Raw genomic sequence first — 16,425 nt, forward strand, 5'->3', positions numbered from 1 at the left:
CACTTGTCTCAGTCTTGACTGGTCTTAGTCTTGTTCTCCGTGAGTTCTGGTCTTGGATATTGTGGTCTTGAGCACAACACAAGCATACTATACAGTACATCATACTTCATTGTCAGTGTTTGGCTTGCACAACATATCGTCACAGTCGGGTGGAAACCTCCTGTGTCCAACTTTGATCAATTTGACATTTTTCACAAATCGATACTATCGTCGGTCCTCATGTGAGTATGTTTTTACAAATTATTGTCCAATCTAAAGTGTTAAAAATGGCTTGCTTTCTTTGACGATGCAATGTTAACTGCTCAACGAACATGGCATTTTTTTGTTTTCCTGAAATGTGGTGGTTTGACCGATGCCAGTGATATGGAAAGGTGCCATTTTATCTGTTAAGCTGTCACTAATGAGAACATTTGGACTCAATTAACTCTTAATTACTAAATGCATTTTTTACTGTTATTTTTGTAACATTACAGTGATACAATTGTTTTTCATTACATTGCCATCGTGATTTTATGTATTTGTGGGGCTCGGCAGTGGCTATGACACACTCAAAATGTATTTATGTGTCCCCAATATGCAGTGGTCTTGTGGCTATTTGCATTACTGCTTTTACTATTTTGTTTCCGTTGAGTTTCCTCAGCCACAGTAGTGCTGGTGTGTTGCAAGTTCCTAACTTTATCACTTCAGGAATGTTCGACTTTTGAATTTCCACTGTACAAATCAAGACAACAATCCAGCACATTTGTTCATTAAAATTAATGAATGCGTCAGTGCACTATAGTAAAAAGTGTGAGCATTTTACATAAATAATGAAGATTTTTTTTTTTTTTTTCTTTCCAAGGGCAACAGACTGACCTAGGAGGACAGATATTAGATGTACTGTATGTGAGCGTAGTAATAAAGATGTCAAATGAACCAAACTACACAGACACTACTATAGTTTACGAAGCATATAATCAAGGGTACTATATGATTGATAATTTTACTTACCTTTCTTTAATACCTAGCACCATGCCAAGTGTTGTTAAGATGGTGGAGCCCAACAGCTACATGACCTGGATTGTGTCAAGGCCCGTGTTTACTTAGTTCATTTTAGATCTTGTCTGTTATATAGTATACACAGGTGGGCCAATGCCATTGCCCAGCTCAGAATCAAACTGTAAACTGTCTGCTGAGCAAATATTGGGCTACATGGATAAGTGTGCAATGGTTGCCATAGTAACTGACCCATATGGGATGCGACAAACTGGATGCCATATTTAGTTGAGACAGACGTGTTTTGCCTGCTGTAGCAGGAGACTGAGAAAGTGATAATATCAGTGTGTGTGTGTGTGTGTGTCGAGATCACTTGAAATCTGCGCCTTTTTGTGGCGTGCAATTGGCCGACTCAGCAGACACACTACAAACACAAGCGAAATTTACCCTTCTGCGATACTACTGGGACATTACAGAACCTGGGCCAAGGGTACAGGGGCCAGAGCAGATGGGTTTTTTTTATTTTGTACTGTCTTTTTGAAAGACAAAATAAATTTTCAGCAGATTGCAAACAACGTGATATTTTTTCCATGCTTTTTCTATTGTCTTTCAATAGTATTGCAACTATCTCACAATAATAGTAAGCGTTTTGGAGTGGTGTTGTGAAGGGTAAAAAAAACAATTACCTACCAATCGGTTGATTCCCCTTAGGAACTAGACAATAAACAACATTGACATCTATGTATAGACTCTCAGTGTTTTTTTTTTTTTTGAAGGTGTGTGTGGTTGGATAGATAGATGGATATCCAACTGTGCATGTAAACATAGTCGTGTTATCGACAGTACAAACCACCGCTGCTTCTTCTTACAACTCTGATAAACACACCACAAAACCAATCTCACTGGTGGTACACAGTTTAAAATTAAACTAAATATTAAAAGAAACAACTCTCAATACTTGCAATACAATCTGCAATGTCCAATGTACAAATGTGTGTAATCTGATCATCTCATTTGTTGTGTTAATGGCAAGAGAAAGTCAATTGTGTGTTCTATCTTTAGATAACATATTGTGGTGCACCCAATCATTTCATTCAATCTTTTTTGCTGGGAGTTTACAACAAAGGATGACTTTGCTTGTCCAATTTGTGTTGTAATCCATTTCGAGGACCTACACATTTTAATTAAACACTGGTGTGTAATGTCAGTACAACTAGAGGGCACGAATTAGCAGAAATACACAGCTTTATTGACTTTATAAAACCTGTTTATGAGCCTTGTTAACTGATAAATAACAGTGATGATTTGAAACAGTCCACTGCTATTTTGTCCATGTATAGGAATCAGAAGGTCTTTTATACAGTATGTTTGTGCATTTGAGCAGCGCAAATGCAAAGATTGTCTTGTTATATATGCAAGGGGTGCGGCACTAAAAAGACAGCTGTGTGTGCAGAGGAGTAAAATCACAAACACTAAAGTGTGCATCTCATCACACCAAGCTTTGCATCATTCACTCTTTATCTAACCGTTTATCCTCTTAAGGGTAAAGTATGGCTGAAAGGTTTTTTGTTTCCAAATGAGACATCTTTACCTTTCTGATTCTTTGCAAATACAAATATCCCTAAAAACAACTTGATGGTCAAACAATCATACAATTTATCAGCAAATCTTGCAAGACTTCATCTCAGTGAGCAGCTGAAGGATATGTTTTGATTTTCCTTTTTCGTGATGCTACAACAGATGGACGAGAACTATAGAAGTGGAAATTTAATCACTATTTTGATATAAAAGGGTCTGGCTGCTCAGTGCAATATGAGCAAACATATCATATCTGAAGGAATGATAGCTACCAAATGGAAATGAAAAGAATTTTCCAATAAGCAGCACATTTTGTACTGTGCAGAAGGGATGTCGTCTTTCTATTTATTTCTAGTTAAAATGTTGATTGTCAATTACAGTACATATTTGAAAAGCACCCACAGAGTTCAAGATGTCTTCCTACTATACATTGCTCTCTAACAGAAGGACATAACACTTCTTATTTTCAGCAGTTCCTATAAAACGCCTCTAGTGACAGGACTGTCAGTGGTTTAATAGATTTTAGAGGTTCCTCAGGAGAGTGAAATGGAGCTTGTATATTTTTATTATTTTCTGCATCAAAGTTCATTCAACTCTTACATCACTATGGAGACAAACATACAAAATAAACTGTGTTACATTGATTATTTAAATAATAAACTGTAAAGACTACATTTATTCTATTTAGAGTTGTAATCAATGTGAAATCCAGAGCGCTTTCTATCAGTGATAAGAAACACTGGCCATAAGCAGTTCAACCATTTGGAATGTGGTGAACACTATAACGAGACAAAAATATTGATGCATGGTTATGAAGCCAAAAACCTTTAAGCACAACATCAAACCTGCTGTCTGTCTTTATGAAAAAAGTTGTGCTGGTCAAATTAGAAGCATTGGCCGAAATAACCAAATAAATATTAATCTGATTCTGGATCCAGACCAGAATTATTGATCAACCGTTGAGGACCTCCTGCGATTGGCTGGCAACCAGTTTAGGGTGTACCCCGCCTCGCGCCCGGAGATAGCTGGGATAGGCTCCAGTGCGCCCTCGACCCTAGTGAGGAGAAGTGGTACAGGAAATGGATGGATGGATATTGAGGACCTCTGCTCTTAAGTCAAATGCCCTCGATATCGGCGAGTTGAGAATTTGAGGAAAATTTGGAAGAAAATCTCACAGTCTCAGTCTTGCAAACCTCACAAAAAGCACTCAAACCATTGTGATAAACCACAGCCCAGCAACCATCAAAGGATTGATTCCGGAATGCTTCAGTCTTTAATAGTGTTCACATAATATTAACAGCAGTTAACATATTTTTAAATGTGTGAGATGTTCAGAATGTTTCTATACAGTATTACTCGTGTGAACTGTCAACTATACACCTTGATTAATTGGCCCTCTCTTCACTCATGCAGACACGTTTAGCTACAAAACACTCATGGCAAGACCCCACCCTATATTCTCTCTCTGCTCACCGTGCATACCACCACCCGCACTCTCCGTACAAGCAGTTTTATTAACATCTTCGTTCCCAAAGTCCGTACTACTTTTGGAAGATCTTATTTCAATTTTCTCTATAAAATAAAACTCATCTCATTCATCCCAATAGCATCGTTTAAAAGGTTAGTGAGCGATAGTGTACATGATCGCTGCACTTGTTTTTAGCCCGTTATGGACCTTTTATTCATCATACGCTATGATGTAATATAATCTATTTTGTAAATATGTAACTTTATCACATTGTACAGTGTATGTATTTGCTTTTATTTTGCTTTGTTTTGCTCTGTTGTCTGCAGCCAGGTCGGCATTGCAAATGAGAATCTCTTCTCAATTGCCTTGCCTGGATCATTAAAGGTTAAATAAAACAAAATAAATTGACAGAACAAGCTTCAAGTCATTGCTTTGAGCGTTGCTTTAATTTGGTAACAGTAACTATGGTGTTTTTTGGGGGGGGGGGGTTTTATGCAAAATTGTTGCTACATTTTTAGTTGACAGTGATCTTGAATGAAACCTCACTTTGTACACTCACCATAGACTACCTGACTGTAACTTTCTAAAAGCTATTTTCCAAGACTATAAAGTAAAAATGTTGAGCGCTGTGTTTTTTATCCTTACTTGAAAACTGGCTTTAGCTGTGTCATATCCCCCCCAAATGTACCATCCCAGGGAATTTCATCTCATCCCACATTTGAACTCTCTTCCATAAACTTGTTTCTCTTTCTGACTGGGGGATCAAATTCTACACGTTTACCCTCTACCTGACACCCACGCTCTAATACCTCATGCAAATATCCTTTCCAACTATGTACCCGTCAGAGAAAAGTAAGCTCTCATTTAGGTTTGTCAGCGTAAAACTAGATATGTAGCAAATGTACAACCGTGTAATTAAACAATGTTGTGTGTATACAAATGGGGGTTGCAGTGTCTAACCACTGCTTTGAGTATTTCGTCTTTATCCTGTCACTTCCTTGGTTTTTCCATTGGCTGTGTCTTCAGATCATCCGTCTTTCTTCACCATAATGATTTCTTCACCAATCCTCTTGCATGAGCACAGCACCTAGGAATTAATGGCCAATAAAGCCAGATCAATAGAGCTCACAGAGAAATCTAGTGGTCCAAAGGTCTTGTCCATGGCATTAATGCTCAAGATGCTTACAGATCTTACAGTGCCACGAAGATGATTTCATTGAGATATTTGCATATTTATTGAATTTGTATTTTTAGGAAATACTGCCCTTTGTGGATGTTGAGTAATGAGTGTGGTCGATCACTTATGACCTCTAACGTGTCGATAAGTGGAAGCAGCCGGCCACCGCTAACCACAACCATTTTAGACAAAAACAATGACTTTCACTGATGACACTTATATCGATTATTCAGATAAGCATGGCGCAAGAATCATCACTTGGCCCATGGCTAAGTAATGACAGTGGCAATTTAAATCAGCTGGTTCAAATCGATTGTTGCTGATTGGTCGGTATACACTGCGGTCATTACTTACAGAACAAGATTTACAGTATCACATTACAATATATTGTATAATATAATGCTTGGTGTTGTAATTATCGGAATGAACTGTATATCTTCAAATTGTGGCCAGGAACAATTACTTTCTCAACTACAGAACAGGGGAGGCATCTGCAACTTGTACAACCTACAATAATTGAAAAAATATATATTTTCGAGGCAGGAAGGTTGCACAAGTGTGGACACTCTCTTATGACTGGGGATGTGGCTATGTGACCACACAAGCCATGGTGCAATGTGAAGACAGTCATCATCAAGTGGAGAAAACACAGCACAACAGTGACATTACTAATAAGCAGACGCCCCTCAAAAATGAATGAAAAGATGAGAAGAAAACTGGTCAATGACGCTGCCAAGAGGCTGACCGCAACGCTGAATGAGCTGCAGGAACATCTGTACTGGCTGTTAAATACAGTACGTATATGTGACAACAATCTCCCGTCTCTGTGATGTGTCTGGGCTATGGGGTAGGGTGGCAAAACAGAAAGAAGTCTTATTCTACAGAGAAAAAATACACACTTGAAATTTTGCAAACACGTGGGAAAATGTGTTATGCACAGATTAAACCAAGGTTGATCTTTTTGGTCATATTTCCAGAAGGTATTTTTGGTGCAAACACAACACCAAAAGAAGACCATGCTTTTAGTGAAGCATGGTGGTGCCAGTATCATACTTAAGGGCTGGAACTGAATTCATAGTTAAGGAAGAGGGAAATATAAAAACTTCCAAATACCTGTCGATGTTAGCACAAAAACGTCCGGCTTCTGCCAGAAAGCAAAAAAATAAAATAAAAATGTCAGGCAAAGCCTGCTAGAAGCCTGCTTTGAGTGGTAGTAGGTGTATGCTAACTCCACTTTTATACGAGTTTGAATGTCCACCCATCCATCCATCCATCTTCTTCCGCAGGGAAGCCCAGACTACCCTCTCCCCAGCCACTTCGTCCAGCTCTTCCTGAGGCATCCCGAGGCATTCCCAGGCAGAGGACACGTTGAACTGGTTGCCAGTCAACTGCTGGGCACTTATTGATAAACAGGCTTTCACACTCAAATACATATACACTAGAGGCAGACACGGCAGTGGATTTTGACTCCCACTCCCTCCCACTCCTACAGATATTGATCTTATTTCCTACCAAGCTTGAGCTAAAATTTTACAGAATCCTGTGAAAGCCATGGTTTCTACTAACATCATGGTTTCCCCTCCGGGTGACTCTTATCAGAGTCCTGCTCGCAGTGACTTTCGTTTCTGCTCTTACCCAATTTGTGATAGTGAGATTTGTTCCCATCCTGCTGGACCCGGTGGAAATCCCGGAAAAAAAGGTCAGCCTTTAATATACACCTATGGACAATTTAGTGTCTTTAATTAATCTAACATATGTTTTTTTAATGTGGGAGGAAGTCGGCGTGCAAGAGAAACACAAGCACGGGAAGAACACGCACACTGCATTTAGAAAGGTCTGAGTCATTATTTAAACCCATTACGAAACAGAGGCAAAGAAACCACTATCCACCGTGCTCCCTGGTCCTTTTTAAAAGTAGCCTTATTGCTTGATCTGTCTCGTCTTCAACTAGCCACCATTGATTTTGGTTCTAATATAATTTTGTTGTCTTTCTTTAATAATGGTGACATTTAAAGGATGAATATTGAAATGTGTTGTTTAGCTCTCCCATGTATTTCATTTGCATAAGATGATTCATTTTCTTTTTATTTCTACCTTCGCTAATGTTTTATTCTTACTTTTTTCTTCTGTTGTATATTGTTTTTGTTGTCATTTTACCTGTTTTTACATCCTTCCCTGATGGCTCTGCATCTGCCTTGAGGCAGTCACAATCTGATGGCAGCTGTACCAAAACTTGCCCCTGGGCAACGAGACCATATTTAGCATCTTTTAAAATGCCTTGTGACCACGTGTTTGCTCTGGTTATGGTTTGTTGCTCCGGTCAACTTTGGACTTTCTATTACAAATCTTGCACCACAAATGCACACTGAGCAATGTAAATTGTTGACACACTTGAGCAGAACAAAGGCTCATGGCTCATCAATGTCGTCAATCAGCACAGGCAGCTGTGGCTTGGCATAAACAATGAGGTTCCCCAAATGCTCAACATGCGCTGGATAGCTCTCCATTGCTCCACTGTATCTCAGTATCAGTCTGCAGTGGTAAGGTCAAACAGAATCAATTTCATGATGCCGATGGACTCTCTGCACACAGAAGGCATGAGGTGGCATGTTAACCATCCGGTTGGTAGTTAAACGCTTAGCGACCATAATGACCGCATCAAGTTCATCAGAGTTCTCTCACTGTCTGCTGGAATGACTTCAAGTTACCGTGAATCACGTATTGCTACCGTGATCCAAGTAAAGCCGAAGAGATCAAAGGATCCATATCTGATTTAATGAGCCAATTGGCAGTTTCACTGTACAGGTCCGTGTGTACTTACACATGCAGGGCTTAATCTTTGAATACCTCAACTTCATTTTCAGAGTACTAAAAAAAACGCAGTTTTAACAACGTGCTGTAAATAACGATGGAACATAACTAGAATAGAATGCCTCTATTGTCATGTAGTGCAGATACAACAAAAATGGGGTAATGCAAACATAAAGCACAAAGAATAATGCAATAGTAATAATAATTGCAAGCATATACCTGTACTATTGGCAAGCTGAATGTACTCACAGCTCGAAGGTTTCTCAGTCGTCATGACGGGAGCAGCTGGTTCGGTCGGCCATCGTCAAGTAGCGCGTAGCAGCGAGGCAGATGGACCTTCGACTGCTGCCAACTGTTGTATTAGTGTTGATGGAGAAAATTCTGCCAATATTAACTTTTTAGTTTTTGGGTCAACGTATTAAAACGCAAAGCCGAGTTGAATCGCTGAACAAAGAGGACAGCACACTAGTGTTGGCCCGGGCGCGATATCCTCGTCTTTAAAAAGTGAAAACGTTTGATGCCATTTCAACCGTGCAAAGTAACAGCACCAAACTATTGACCACACCCATGAAACAATCCCTGGTTATCACACCTTCAACAAAGGCTATTTTTCCATCAGATGACATCCCAGTAGCTTGGAACATATTGACAGCAGAAACTGTTACACCACCTGACCTTTCCAACGGAAATGCTTAATGTGTTGTCGTGCATATGGTCCTTTTAAACTTTCAAATTGTGGGAAAGAAAAAAAATTCCTATTGAGATTAGTTATATTTGGAACAATTGACACCACAATCCAGACTGTCACATCATAAAACCTTTATTAACTGTCCAGGCAAAGTTTGAAGTCACATTTAACAATGTTAATTAACATACAAGTAGGATTAGGTTAGCATATGGTTAGGTTAGCAATGCGGACGCTATGTAAAATGCGCAATGACTGTCATCGGTTGAAGTCGAATCCATGAGTTAATTGTTGAGTTGGGAACCAGTTCTCGATACCTCTCCCTATTCACAAAAGGTTAGTTAGCACAGGTTGCAAGTGAGAGTCCATTTAAGCCAAAAGCAGTTTAATAGCAGGAGCAGGAAACGGCGCTAAACATTGATTAGAAGAGTAGAGTCACCACTTATGCACAGTCATCCTCATATTTACTGACAATGAGCTCAGTCTGTCATGTCCGGAAACATGCTGTACACTCTTGGACATACTGTTAGTACTTAACGCCGGTTTCGATCAGCTGCAAAAGTCAAAAGACTGCTTACATCATGGAAACCTAATGGATATTCTTATTCTTATCACATTTCTCTTCTTTAACCGCTGTCATTTTTTCTCGACAAAAAAATTGTTGCAAAAGCAAAGGAAAAATCATATCATAGTTCCAGTTTGATGTGCAAAATTGGCAGATCCTATCCTACTTGTGTCTGTGCACTTCCATTGGGAGGTTAAGACTAGGCCACCAGCAGAGTGTGTGTGTGCTTGCGTGTGCGTGCGTGTGTTCACGTGAGTGGGTGTGCGTGTAATCACATTGGCAGGGTTGGCTGCAGGTCCTCGCCACCTTGTTGGTATGCCAGCAGGGCTCAGTCTTCTCGTAGACGATCGTTTTCATGCAGCTCTTGATGGCAATAAATTGCACATTTTGTCAACCCGCTGGTGTTGTCAGCAAGAATATTAGTTACAAATAATGCATTATTACAGGCTAATATCAGCCCACATAAACTGTAATACTTCAATATAACCCAGTCATCATCAAAAAGGAGTGTGTTTTGTTTTTTTCCTTGGGTTTCTGTATTTATTTAGTGTGATTCCAGCAGAAAAGGGCATCATTAGTGTTAAAGAGGTGAATTTGGATGACAAAATGGAAGTTTGGCGTCAAAAGTGTTATGCGCATCTCTGTCCTGGCAACGCTATGACAACCTTAGATCAATAATAGCAATCATCCATCCATCCATTTTCTGAGCCGCTTCTCCTCACTAGGGTCGCGGGCGTGCTAGAGCCAATCCCAGCTGTCATCGGGCAGGAGGCGGGGTACACCCTGAACTGGTTGCCAGCCAATCGCAGGGCACACAGAAACAAACAACCATTTGCACTCACATTCACACCTACGGGCAATTTAAAGTCTCCAATTAATGCATGTTTTTGGGATGTGGGAGGAAACCGGAGTGCCCGGAGAAAACCCACGCAGGCACGGGGAGAACATGCAAACTCCACACAGGCGGGGCCAGGGATTGAACCCGGGTCCTCAGAACTGTGAGGCTCACGCTCTAACCAGTTGGCCGCCTATTAGCAATCAATCAATCAATATTATGCCCCACCAACTGTGTCCTGGTTCACGGTTTAATGTTGAAAATGTTAGCCTGAAACCTACTTTTGGGCACTATTGCTTTAAATTCTAAATTTGGTAACTTCTGGAATGTCCAACTCTGTGCTGAAATTCTGTCTGGTCACATTTTCCAAAAATACGGCGCAAGGAGCAAACCAACCAAAATGGCTCGCAGCAATGTAGTCTCCATGGCATCCTCCTCTTCTGGCATTTTATTCCCTGTTATTCAACTTTGCCTTTCTATAGCCTCCTACATTTTCCCTCCCACCTGGCATCTCTCCCCCCTCTTTGTCTCTTTTTAGCGCCTCTGCCTCTGAATCATTAATGCCAGGCATGTCATCATGATCGCTGTGGATGTGAGCTGCGTTCAGAGTGATTATTCCTTCTTGCTGTGCTCACTTGATCTTCCACTTGCTGCAGCACACTGGCAACTAGCGTGACTTCTAACATGGCCCATCATCAAATATTCATTGAAAGGCTCAAATTAACATAAATGACATACGTGGTTGTACTTGCACACACTTTTCTTGGTGCCCTCTCGATCAGTGAGTTTCTAATTGCAGAGACCCACTTGGCAACTTTATTTGTGTGTAGCCTGAGGTGATTCATATTCATCCTCTGCTTGAACTGCTCCCACCTATTCAAACATATCGTAAATTTTCAATTTTCTAACTTTGGAAAGCATTGGAAATTCACACAAATGCTTAAGAAATAATTATTTATTTTACAATAAATAGATGTGAATGAATAGTGTGCTTGCTAGACTGATAAATAAAATCCGGTACAAGTAATCCCATCCACAAGCAAAATGTAGTGTTTTTGTGCATTGCTGCAGGGGTTTGAACATACGCAATGGCAATTAGTTCACTTTAAAAAGACATCATTTAATGCTTAGTTAATATTATATTAATATTTAGTCCACAAGTAAGGACAACAAAAAGAATGTGGAATATACTTTGAGCTCTGAAAATGGGCCCCTGTCAATATTTTTATTACTGCAATAAGAATTCCACGTGAACATATATTATCGAAATAGTCTTGTGTGACAGTAAACTTTGTGCACTTATACTGGCCCTTCGTACGTTTACATTAGTGCTGTTCATCTCTCAGCAAAAATATTTTCACAATATGAAGATGATTATAGTAGAGGCCCATTAACAAAGCATTCTACTTCAGCAAAAGCCTCAAGTTTTCTGAGGTCACTCATCCTTGCCGCAATAGTAATGCACCGTGATTAGGAGAAGCCACTTTAATCAGACTATAGATTGAGCAATAGCAATGCTAGATTACTTTTTATTGAGAAAAAGTGTTCCTTCTAGAGTGAACCACACTCCAAGTAAGTCATGTATTACTGGTATCACTACTTTTAATACAAAGGCTCATATTAGCATATTAGCTGTGTGCCAAGTACACAAGACCAAACTTCTACTTCTGTTGCAAACTGAGTTTGTCATCATACCATTGTTGTAATGTACAACTTGGCCCCCTTACCCTTGCAAAATGAAAGACAAACCACTGTAAATCCTGTAGCAAGATGATTTTTTTTGTGTGTGGCCTTCACCAGTTATATGTTGAGTTTGTCATGTTTAGGCTGGGTGTTTTTGCAGGCAGGTAGAGCCCAAATGTTGGAAAGCTGCCATAAGTACAGGCACGGAGGAAAAAAAACCCCCAAAAAAACAAGAAAAATTGGATTTCTGGAGAAAGAAGGCAGGAGGAAGCACAGAGACTTTAAAGATGCTGACATTTCCGGTAAATAAGCATGGTCAAACAACATGGTTATTTACTGTGCAGATTTTTTAATGCTTTTGCCTTTATTCCACAAGAAAACTGGGTTTTAGGTCAAGCTTTGTCTCCTCTGAAATAAATTGTGAAAAAAAATGAACAACATTTTCCTAATCTGTTTTTGTTTTTCCAAATGGAATTGGTGCACATTGCTTTTTGTTATGTGTACGAATAACAGGTCACTGATGGTGTAGTGGTACATTCGCCTGACTTTGGTGCAGGCAGTGTGGGTTCAGGCTCCAGCACCCTGTGATCCTGAACAGAATAAGCGGTGTTGAGAAAGGATGAATGCAGTACAAAGAACCTATATAGTCTCTGAGAAGGAACTAAACATACTCTTCTTCATCATCCAGGAAAGACACAGCTCGATAGTGAAGCTTAAATCTGATTCAGACGGAGCAGGGAGGAGCTGATGAGACGAGAGCTAAAATGTTGTTTCTTAACAAAAAAGTCAGACAGTCCAGAACAGACTGCAACACACTTGTTTCTTTTACAATCGGTGTTGTGCATCTCTCTTCACTTCTTGCTTTGTCTTGCAAGCAAGCATTAGGTTTGGATGTTCTGTTCATATTGCCTTGTGTTGTGCTTGTCACTTGTTCAAATTTGACAGTTTTTTAATTTTCCTAAAAGCTGTTGGACACGGAAGAACCCGTTTAATTTTTGGCCAGATGCAACTTGTGTACGACATGAAGTCAAGTATTTTTACACCGGTTATCAATTGCTGTTTTGGTGTTGGCTGCTGCCTCCGCTCCCAAGTCACAATCTGTGATCTCAGCAGCATGTGACATATCATAAACTTTCAACGCAGCATAGGAAAAACGCATTCCCAAAAACTTCTACCGGTCCCAAAGAATCCAGTAAAGATCATTAGTTCAAAAGTGACAAACACAGTTTGGCTCTCCTTTAATGTGTCACTTCTTCCTAATTTCACAGAGATTTATTAATTTGGTAAATCTACAGATGGCATTTTAAATTTGACAGTAACCTCCCAATGTGGCTTGAGTCAAATCACCCATTTTGGAAAACTAGATTGGATGTTTATTCACAAATGTTGGATTTTTTTTTTTTTTTTTTTTTTTTACAAATCTATGCACATTTATTTTCATTATTTTATTTTGTTTTGAAATAGGAGTGAACTCACACCCTGATTATTGTTTTATTTACTGATTGTATACCCTCAAGGGGAAATTTAACTTGCACTTTGCTGTATATTTTATACTTTTTTATACTCTGTGTAACACTTACACTTCACACGGTGTACCAGATCACACACAAGCAGGCATGCTAGGAGTGATATCAGTGTGAACAGGCATGCGAATATTGCTACATCCCTTGAGGTAGTGGTTGGTTGTTGCCTTGATCTAGGGCACCTAAAGAATAGCCAGGAAACAAACTAGCACTTCTCGCCAACAACTTGCCATTTTATTTTTTTATTATTTTTTTTTTACCGTGGCAGGACTGGAACTGTGATCTTACGGTTACAAAGTAGTGTTATTTTATCCCACCTAACAGTGCAATACAGACACTTGTCGACAAAATCTTCCTGTACCCCATCTGTTAAAGAAACAAAGCCACCAATGGTTTTAAATTGCTACAATCGAGCAATTTCGATAGCTCTCAGTGAAACTTGTCAACGGGTGTTTTGGCCCACTCGTTTTGAGCTCCTTTGCTGAGCCTTCACCTAAATCCTGTTGAACAGGTGTGGATGGAGCTGAAACTGAATCTGGATAAGGCACTCATCAAATCTGAGACAGCTATAGCAGTTTATATTTAAAGTTATGGAAATTATATATAATATACTGTTATTTACACACACACACACACACACACCCTCTGTGCATTGTAAGGAGCTTTCTTGTCTTGATTTCAGTGGCTTGCATCTCTTCCAGTGGCCAGGGTATTATGCTACAGGTATCTGATTACTGGCAGGGCATATTTGTTAATGGCCTGGATCTTATTCTTGCCATTCAGGTGACTATTCAGGATCTGTTTGGCTGTGGCTGTCCTTCGAGCTGCCTCCTAATGGTTGCCATTTGCCTGTGGAATTCCAAGGTATTTGTAGTTATCCTGCGAATCTGTTATGCTGCCCCTAGGTAGTTCTATTCCTTTGGTTGTGATCATCCTCCCTCGTCCAGATTTCATTGGCCCGCACTTATCTAGTCTGAATGACATACCAATGTCATTGCTGTATATCCTTGTGAGGTTGATCAGGGAGTTGATAATGTGCTCGTTCTTGGCATACAGCTTGATGTTAGCCGTGTAGAGGTGGCTGATCGTTGTTCCACTTCTGAACCGATACCCGAAATCGCTCTTGGTTATGATCTCGACTCAAAGAGTTCAGGCCTACGCAGAACAACAGCAGGGACAGATCATTTTCTTGGAATATCCCACATTTGATGTTCACCTGTGCAACTGGCTTTGAGTTGTCCTCCAGAGTTGTCTTCCACGGTCTCATTGAGTTAAATGTTCCTTGGATCCTTGTATAGCATCATGTGTGTGGCATCACCACATGGGTGGTTGGGTGGCTCAGTGGGTAATACTGCTGACTTTGGACACAGTGTAGCCGGATTCAAATCCTAGTCAGGGCAACAATGGTAACATCCAGGTGGGTCCTTCGGCAAGACCCTTCACGCTATATGTCGATGCTGCGGATGAATGATACACATGATGATGCTGGTTCAATCCAACCAATTGGCTGATATCTGCAGTTATCCTAGAGATGCTTGGTTACAAAAGGAAGGAAGCAAGGGCAACCTGCATGGAAGAGAAAGCTTGAGACAAAAAAAGGGCAACCCAGCGAGAGTTAAGCCACCTAACAAAGCAACGGTGTGGGAAATTAAGGAAGAACTGCTCAAGGCACAAGATGTCAACAGCTGAGGCACATGAGGCTGCCAAGCAAAGAACCGCCCAAGGTGGCATCACACAACACCAGGTTTATTATTTACAGATAAAATCCAACTCTTTCAATTGATCCTGCCTCTAAACTAGTTGTAGCACTCGTACATGCTGCTCTGAAGGTGTCAAATAAATCCTTCTCCGGCTTTTCCAATCCAACCAGAAACGTTGTTGGCCGACCTATGATCGCAATGTCCGCTTTTTCTTAAAAAGTATGACTTGAAAATGAACTTGTAATCATGTCCGACAGTCATCCAGCTCTGATAAACCAATCAGATTTGTGACTGTGAGTGTGATTGGTCGTTTGTCTATATGTGCCCTGTGATTGACTGGGGACCAGTCCAGGGTGCACCCCGCCTCTCATCCAAAGTCTGCTGGGATAGGCTCCAGTAACGAAACGACCCCAGTGAGGACAATAAAGGTGAAACCTCAAAGTTTTTAGTTTAGAAAAAAAAGTAACAAACGCTTAGTAGTGATGTCAACAATCTGGCTGAGGTAAGTCAAAAGGGTGAGTAGAGAGTACTCAAGAAGAATATGCAGCAAACAAATAATGAAGTGACAGTAGCACTGCTGCTTTATGTCTGTGCACTTTAACTTCAGCCCTGGGAGCCTTTGCAGCTGTGATCCCCAAATCACTGCAATCCAATTTTACACTTGCATTAACAGTTTAATCCAAAACCACAAGGTACATTCTTAAATAAATAGACACCCTAATTCAGCGTGTTTCCATGAGCTATTTTCCAAGCTTCAGCTTATTTTTCACCACTTCCTGACTGTATTTGAGACAATAACTTGAGCTTTGGAGGCTCTTTAGGAGCTTCTGCTGTGCTGCCTCATGTTTGTATTTAACTCAGGGGATTCAGTAATGGCCATTCCCCATGTCCCAGAGCTAACTAGTTTCCAAGTTTGGCTTAAAGGCCAACATAAGCATCTGAGGCGCCATTATGATCTTAACACAATAGCCTTGTTATAAACACAGTATTAAGTCTTTCTTTGGTTTCTTCCCCCTAACAAAATGAATACACAGACTAGACTGTCTTGAAATTATAGGCTTAAAATTGAAATTTAACTGCCAGTTATTGGCTGAGAGCAGTTAATGTGTGTTTCCCCAAAACCGATGGATCATCACAAGAGCATCAGAATCAGAATCATCTTTATTTGCCAAGTATGTCCAAAAAACACACAAGGCATTTGTCTCTGGTAATTGGAGCCACTCTAGTACGACAACAGACAGTCAATTGACAGAGAACACTTTTGAGACATAAAGACATTGACAAAAAAAAAAAAAACAGTCACTGAGCAATAAAGGGTTGCTAGTTATCTGGTAATGCCGGTACATTTTTAAAAAATGTTTTTGACAATTGTGCAAAAAGATGCAGAGTCCTCTAGCACTTCGAGCAGTTTGAATGACTAATATA

The sequence above is a fragment of the Phycodurus eques genome, chromosome 6, assembly GCF_024500275.1.
Source record: "Phycodurus eques isolate BA_2022a chromosome 6, UOR_Pequ_1.1, whole genome shotgun sequence".
Taxonomy (NCBI): domain Eukaryota; kingdom Metazoa; phylum Chordata; class Actinopteri; order Syngnathiformes; family Syngnathidae; genus Phycodurus; species Phycodurus eques.